We start from the raw sequence: 8057 nt of genomic DNA on the forward strand, positions 1-8057 counted from the left end.
ACATTTGGTTATCTTCTCTCTCTGCTGCAACTGAGCTGAGTGGGAAGCTGCTGCCCAGCTCCTCGGGGACCCTGACACTCTGCCCTCGTTAGAGATAATTAGCTGGGACAAGCTCCTTGTGTGACAGCTCTGCTCATCATTAGGGCCAGCTCAGCTCATGCATTTTAATGCAGCTCCCAGCAAAGCTCCAGCCATGCCTCTGTCCTGGCCCTGCTCTGGAACATGCCCAGCCCCTGCCCTGGGCACTGAGGAGCTGCTGGAAGTGGCTGAGGGGACAATGAGCAGCTGCTGCTCTGTCCCAGGGGTGGGAGGTTCTGGTTCTGTGGAGCTGAGGCTCTGCTTGTGTGTCCTCCATGGCTGGACCCTGACTGAGCTCCAGAGCTGCTCACAGGGCATCTGCAGGAGCTGCTGCCTCAGGAGGGCTCCGTGGGTGACAAGGGGCAGCAGGAGCTTTTGGGGAGAGCTCCTGTCCTGCTGGGGGTGAGGGTTCTCAGGGGGGCACTGCATGAGCACAGCCTGTTGCCAGACAGCAGCAAAGACTTCAACTACATTTTTACAAAGTAAGATGTAGAGGTCACCAACTTAGAACACAAACAGGGCTGTACCCCAGGGGTTAGTGAGCTGTGCTGGGGAGCTCAGCCCCACCTGCTGAGGGGTTTGGGGTCACACTTTTGGGGCACAACCATCTGGGGTGGATGAAGGCTCTGCTTGGTGGGTGACATGGGGTACCAGGAGCTTTTGGGGAGAGCTCCTGTCCTGCTGGGGGTGAGGGTTCTAAGGGGGGCACTGCATGAGCACAGCTGGAGCTGCAGGAGGGTCTCTGGGGGGATCTATTTAGGATATGGTGAATCCTGATTTTCTGTCATCCTGCCTTGGTGGAGAAGCCTTCCCCTTGCTCCTTTCCTTCCACCCATGTTGGATGTGGCCCAGAGATGTACTCTCATGGATTACTCTGCTGCCTTGAGGGAAGCTGCAGTCTGGGGACCAGGGGTGCTGCAGCCTCAGGAGAAGCACAGTTGGAGCACACAGGGCTGCTGGGCACAGCAGCAGATGTCTCGAGGTGGGGAGGCAACTCCTGTGCAGCATTTGGGGCAGTTTGGGCTACAAACCCCACAGCCAGGTGGCCTTGAGGAGGTAGAGGAACAGCTCAGGGCTCTGTGTTATTAGTCCTGTCCTGATTTTGCAGCTGGAGAGTTTGGAGCTGCTTGAGGGATGGTTTTCCCTGTTTGGGTGGGCTCAGATAAAGGTTCCCCTGCTGCCCTGACAGGAGGGGTCAGAGGAGCTGGTAGTTTGCCATGACAACATGTTCCTAGGAAGCCACAGATGCCACAAACCCAGGGTGCAATAGGGTGCTGTCAGCTTGAAGTTGAAAATCCACCCCTGCACAGAGGAAGGGCCTGGCTGCCCAGCCCTGCTCAGACCCCAGCACTGCCTCAGCCTTCTGCAAAGGTCACCAGGCTCTGCTGCTGGCCCAGAGCCAGACCCAGGCAGGTGGAACATGGGGAGGATCCAACACCGGGCTGGCAAGGATGTGACAGCCCCCAACAAACTGAGAGGGCCTGAGAGCCCTGCCAGGGTCACCTTGGATCTGGCAGAGTTAAACCAGGCTGGAATAGCAGTGCTTGGAGAGGGGAATGGTGAAAAATGATCTCATCAAAACAGCAGTGAAAGGATGATGGATGAGAGGCTGGGAGAGGCACGTGTGCTGTGTCAGCCACCAGCACTGGGAAGTGGGACATCAATCCAGGATTGAGGGATTCCTGTTTCATTCATTCCTCAGGTATCAAAAACATGCCACTCTCTTTAATAGTCCCAGCAAGCCACAAATATGAAACTGACCCTTGGAATATGAAATTTGGGCCCATGTTTCAGTTGTGAAGGAGCAATCACCCCCAAACCCAACATTGCAAAGTCATAAAGCAGAGAAAAAAGTTAATTGGGAAAAAACATCCAAGCAGGAGAGGCCTTGGGTGGGATGGCTGGGCTAATCCTGCTCTTTGGGACTTGGTGGTTCTGAATTCTGGTGTTTGCTGGTGTCTTGAAGCAATGTTTGGGTTTTGCCTGTCTCACTTGTTATTCCCAGCAAGTCGCAGTCACTGATCAAAAAACCAGCTTGAGATTAAGGCTCTGCTTCTCAACAAACATTTTCTTTCCTGTTTACCTTCATGAATTAAACAGATTTTCCTTGTAAGTTCCCAACAAGCCCCTTTGTATTCAAACAAAAGGGGTATCTGGGGAGCAATAGCACAAGCAGTATGTCCTTTCCTGTGGTCTCAGAGGTGAGCTGCCTTTCCCTCCTGGCTTGGAGGCTCTTGGTCTGGAATCACTGTTGCAAAGGGGTGTGAATCAGCCCAAACTTGGTGTCAGCACAGCTCAAAATGGAGCCTGAAATAATCCCCCGTCCTATGGCATTAATCAAGGAGACATGAGATTTAGAAACTCACTTGGACAATTCCAGCAAACCCTTTCAAGTATCACTGCAGTGTTTGTTTTCAGATCCACAGGACTCAATTCCTTCCAGACAGCTGGTCTGGGATGCTCAGACTGTTGGAGGTGGAAGTATGGGCTGTGCTTACCCCCCACAGCTTTGCTCTCTCCCTGGAATTTGCTCTGGGGATCAGGAAATGGCAGCAAATATCCTGGTGGATATTTACCACATGAGCGACAAACCATTCTGGATTTTGGGGATCAATATGGAGCTGGGCTCATTGCAGGGGAAGAACAGGAGCCCATGGGTAGTGAGAAACACTGGCTGGACTTGGGAAAAAAACTTCCACAGGAGGGTGGTGCAGTCTGGGACAGGCTCTGGAGAGGTGGAGGTTTTCAGGACAGGGTGAGGCCCTGGAGCCCTGCTTGGAGCAGGAGCCTGGGCTGAGACCTCCAGAGGTCCTCCCAAGCTCACTGTTTGTGCTGCAGCTCCTCCCTGCAAAGCAGCCAGAGAGGAGAGGATGAGTCTGAGGAAGAGCAGCTCCCAGGTGCTGGCTGGAGGGGAGGGAGTCCAGTAGCTCTGCTCCCTCCTCTGGGGCATGGACAGTCACCCTCCTGCCTGAGCTCCTCCTGCTGCCACGTGCTGTGCTCTGTCTTCCTCCATCCTCCCAAGGAATTGCCTGGTGTGCCAAAGCATCACCTCCAGGAGAGGTGGCTGCAGGCAGGGATGGCAGCATGGAGTCACTGGCCACGTGCTGGATCACCTGGAGCCCAGGGAAGTGGAGCAGCCACCAACCTGGCTCTGTGTGAGCATCCCTGGGGCTGGGAGCCTCGGGTGCTGCTGCCTGTGGCCAGCAGAAGGTCCTGGTGGCTCTCCAGGAGTGACCACTGGCTTTTCCAGCCCTGCTGGTTCCTGACACGCTGTTTGTTCTGCCCAGCTGCCCCAGCCCTGCAGGGGACGAGGCATGGCCAGTGTGTCAGGGCACGGTGGTGGCCTGGTGGTGGCAGGGCTCTGGGGGGACTCTCCCTGGGGTGACACCAGCCTGCAGCCAGGCAGGGTCTGATTGAGCCTGAGCAGAGGTGGGCAGGAACATTGGGGCTTAATTGTTACAGTAAGGAGTCATAAGAAAGAAAAAAAGAAAAAAAAAAAAAAAAGACAAACCAAAAAACAAAGAAAGAAAGAAACAACAAGCTAATAAAATCTCCATATGCAAATGAATTGCCAAAAGCTCCTGCAGCTGTGGGCTGAGCTGGACTGGGCACACTGCACATGGGAGATGGGCACACAGAACGGGGCAGTTCCCTCCATTCCCCTCTCCTGGCACACTCCAGGGGCTCAGGCTGGGCTCCTTGGCTGCAGGAGGAAGAGCTGAGGGGGGATGGCCATGGCAGCTCCAGGGTGGCCACAGAGGCCTTTGCTTGGCTGGACTCTGCTGCTCTGAGCATCCCTTGCACGCATTTCCAGGCAGCCATTGCCATGGTAACATGGAAATGGTGCTGGCTCAGGCCAGCCAGAGCACTCAAACACAGAAAATGGCATTTCTGAGGTGGGCTCTGCTCACAGGGCCTCTGGGTACCCAGGGATGTGGCTGCTCTGAGCAGGTCCTTGTGCCCTGGTGGCCCCAGGGATGTGTCCCCCCAGAAGCAGAGGTGGAATGAGGTGGAGGAAGCAAACAGGATGGGACATGTTAGGGAAAAGGGAGCAGGGGGAAGGGGATTTCTCTGCCAGTGCTCCAGGCATGGATGGGGCCAGGATTGTTGTGCTTCAGCCAGGTATTTATTCCCATGGAGACTGCTCACACATTCCAAGGCATTTTAATTTCCTTGACAGCCCTTTAAATTCCTTGACAGCCCCCTCCTGCATGTGTTGTGAGACCCAGGTGGACTTTCCCAGGTGAGTCTCACCTGCCCACTGGATGTGAGGTGACTCTGCCCCCACAGCCCATAACTGTCTATGGCTGCTCATTTTATTCCTTACTACTGCTGTCCCTTGACTTTGGAGGCTGCTGGAGGACCTGAGCTTGTTAAATCCTTCCCCCTAAAAGTCATGTATGGATTTGGAAGGTTTCAAGGGGTGGAAAGTCTTTACTCCTAGCTTTAAGCTGCCTTGCTCCACCTCTGGGAATGGAACCTTGTCATGCTCTGCTCCCTGTGCAGGACTTTGCCATCCATGGGATTTTCTCCTCTTTCTCACACTTTATCCTCTCAGTCTATTGAGCTTCAAGTCTTGCTGCAAGGCTTTTCCTCCAGAAGTCATTAGCTGTGACTCTTTCTTTTCACAGCAGTTCTCTACCACTGTTTTAAAGTGTGGAACCTGTGTGCCAGCACCAAAAAAGGAGGGAAATCTCCTTGGATGCAGGGGACGTGCAGAGCTGAAATCTCCTTGGTCCTGGGATATGCAGAGTTGAAAGTACTGTGAAAATCACTCATACCCAGACCCACTTGTCCTGCTGAGCTCCCTTCTCTTCTTTGAATGCTGTGTCACTTTTATTGGGTTGTTTTTGTTTTTTTTTTTCCTGTCTTCTGCATGATATGCTGAAGAAAAAGGTGAATTAAGGCCTTTGTAGGGCTCTGGGAAAGATACTTAGTTGGAGGTGTAGGAGCATCGGGGGTAGGACGGTGGGGATGGATGGAGACCCAGATCTCTGCAGCCAGGTCAGGAACTTGGGGTTTATTGCAAAGGGCCTGGGTGCAGGGCCCTGCTGGGAGCTGCCAGGCACAGCTCAGAGCAGGCCCCAGAGAAGAGAGGGGCAGAGAGGATGAGAGGGTGAGAGAGTAAAAGGGTAAGAGCATAAGGGAGTAAAAAGGGTAAGAGAGTAAAAGGGTAAGAGCATGAGGTTCCCATTCCAATACAATAAATCTTCTTCTGTGTTGAATATTCCAATTCTCACTAACCAATCTAGTACAATATACAAATCTTATAGCATTTACATACAGCCTATTACATTACAATACTCTGGTACATTTCAAACCCTATAAACTCCTCTTTGGGCCCCCTCTGCCAAGCTGTAGGGTCTGCTCTGACCCTTGGACCTGTCTGCAAGCAGAGGGTGTTGTTCCATCAAAAGAGGATTACATTCAGCTGGCCATGCCATTGTTTTCCCATTGTTCAGTAATTAAGGTATCTCAAAGTTTGCTTTCATTTCAATCTCGTTTATAGTTTCCATATTCTCAAAATCTTTTGCCAGACAATCATATTTATAAGGCTTTCCTGTTTCACCTTCCCCAACAGGAGGGGCTTGTGGAGCCCCTCAGCAGTGGGGGCTCCAAGGCAGCGGCTCCTGTGTGGGGGGAGCAGCAGGTCCCGGGGGCAGGAGGGGCTGGAAGGTGAGGGCACCCTGGCAAGGCAGCTGGCAGTGGCTGCGTGTGGCTGAAGCCGTGATGGCCGTGGCCAAACCCGCGGGCTCGGAGCTGCGAGCCGGGAGTTGCCATGGGAACGGGAGCGGCCGGAGGATGCTCGGAGGATGCTCGGAGGGCAGCGCGGGCTCTGCGCCACGGCCCGAGCGCCGCTGGGAGCTGCCCCTGCTGGGGACCTGCAGCTACCCGGGAGTCCCAACTCGTGCTCAGGGCACAGGGAGCGATCCCCACCCAGATAAACCCCGGAGCACTTCAGAGAGACGCTGCCTTTAATAGACAGAGAAAGCGCAAGCAGGAGAGCAGCCCCAGGCAGGACCGGGAACAGACCCCGAGCTGTGCCGAGTCCCATCCCCGAGTCCCAAACCTGCCCCCCGTGCCCAGCAGAGCTCGGAGCAGCCATCCCTGCCCCAGAGCACGGCTGGGGCCGGGACACCGTCCTTGCTGTGGCCCCACTCGCTGCCCTGGGGGTGCAGTGCTCGGCTGCAATGTTTGAGCTGAGCCTTCCCAGCCACCCTGAGCCGGCTGCTGATGAGCGTGGGCGGGGAGAGCCCACCCTTGGTACCTCCCTTTGCTTGCCCTGGCCCCAGGTGGGCTCTTTGCCCAGCACTGGGACCAGCACTGTCAGCAGCAGCTGCTCCAGGCACCAGCCAGCCCCTTCTCCTCCAGTTCTCTGGAAGCCTTTGGTGACCACATTGTCACCAGCCCTCTGCACACCCATGGGAGCTTTACTGTGGGCATCATTCACTGCTGCTGCTCCTCCAGGAGACAGGCTTCCCTTCACAATCACCCCAGTTTCCCAGATGGAGGGTATTTACTCTGGTGCCCACAAACCCCATTTCCAGGAGTGTTTCTGCCAACTCACTGGTACTGCTGTCGGGGTCAGTGACCAGCCCTTTCCAGGCTCTCCCTGTGATGTGTGAAAAAGAAATTTATTATCACATGTGGCAGGCTCCAGACAACTCTTTCTGGCAGTGGGTAGGTGGGATCTGTCTGAGGATCAGCTGTTCTCCCCCAGTTCCTTCAAAAGCCCTGACACACCTGCAGCTCCACAGCTCCTTTCTGCTCTCTTGTCAGCTGGGTTCGTTGACATCTGTGGTCACCTTTGTCTCCTCTCTGCTCCCCAGGGTGGGAATGCCCAGTTCTCCCAACAAAATAATGAGCTTGGGCAGAGTCTCCTCATGCTCCTCCTGCAGCTGCCCTGAAGGATTCCACTCTCTGGATTGCTTTGAGGAGGAAAAGGGAAGATGACCTCGGCTTCCTTTCCCTCAAGTCCACGCTTTCATCTCTTGCCTTGTTGTCCATTTTTTCCAGATCTCTTCAGTCTTTAGGTTCCTCCTTAGACCCCTTTTCCCCCCACTTTCCTGGAACTGCTGTTTGGTGCCAGTAATGACCCATGGGAACAGAAGCACATTGCAGGTCCCATGCTGGTGTTCCAGCCAGCAGGGCTGGGCTGGGCTGTTTGCTGTTCTCTGGCTGCCACATCCATCCCTGGACCATGAGGGTGGAGCCAGGACCACATTCCCACCTGTAGGACCTGCTCAGCCATGAGCATGAGCCCATGCCCACATCACAGGACTGCTGTCCAGCCCTGCGCTCTGTCCATCATGGTCAACAGCCTCCAGAGGAGTGGGAGGCTCTGGGCCTCACAGACCTGGCTTGGAGCAGCTCAGCAGGGAGGCAGGAAGCATCCAGGGATGAGCATGGCCAAAGGTAGCACTTCCTCATTCCAGCCAGCACCACGAGGCCAGGAAAAGGGATGGCTGATCCAGGCAGTGCCAGTTCCCTGTCAGAAAACACCAGTGCTATGAGCAGGAATCACGATGGCAGCAGTGGGGAAGGGGGGAAGAGGTCATGGAGGACAGCTTGGCCCCATCCTGGCTCTTGGGATGAACCAGTGTGTAATCCCCATGGGAAACAGAAGAAATGGCTGATAGGGCATCGTGTGTCTGCAGCCAGAGAGCTCCTTGAGGAGGAGGATGATGAGGGTTGATGGTGATGAGCCGTGATGGTGCAGGAAAGCCTTGGCACTGAGGCATTGTGCAGCGGGAGCGATGGGAAAGGCTGGCCAAGGGAGGCACCACTTCCTGCAACAGCCTTCAAAGAGTTTCCTTAAGTGTTGCTGCTCTTCAGGGCTTCCTCCTCCAAGGGGAAAAAAAAAAGTAGGGAAAAAAGGAGATGAGGAAGAGCAATCTCTGGGTGCGGGATGAAAGCGGCCTGTCTTGACTATTTACCCAGCAATTATAAGTAAATCGGTGGTGCCTAACGGGGCCGGT

The sequence above is a fragment of the Agelaius tricolor genome, unplaced genomic scaffold, assembly GCF_023055355.1.
Source record: "Agelaius tricolor isolate 1412-34295 unplaced genomic scaffold, bAgeTri1.0.p SCAF_19, whole genome shotgun sequence".
Classification (NCBI taxonomy): Eukaryota; Metazoa; Chordata; class Aves; order Passeriformes; family Icteridae; genus Agelaius; species Agelaius tricolor.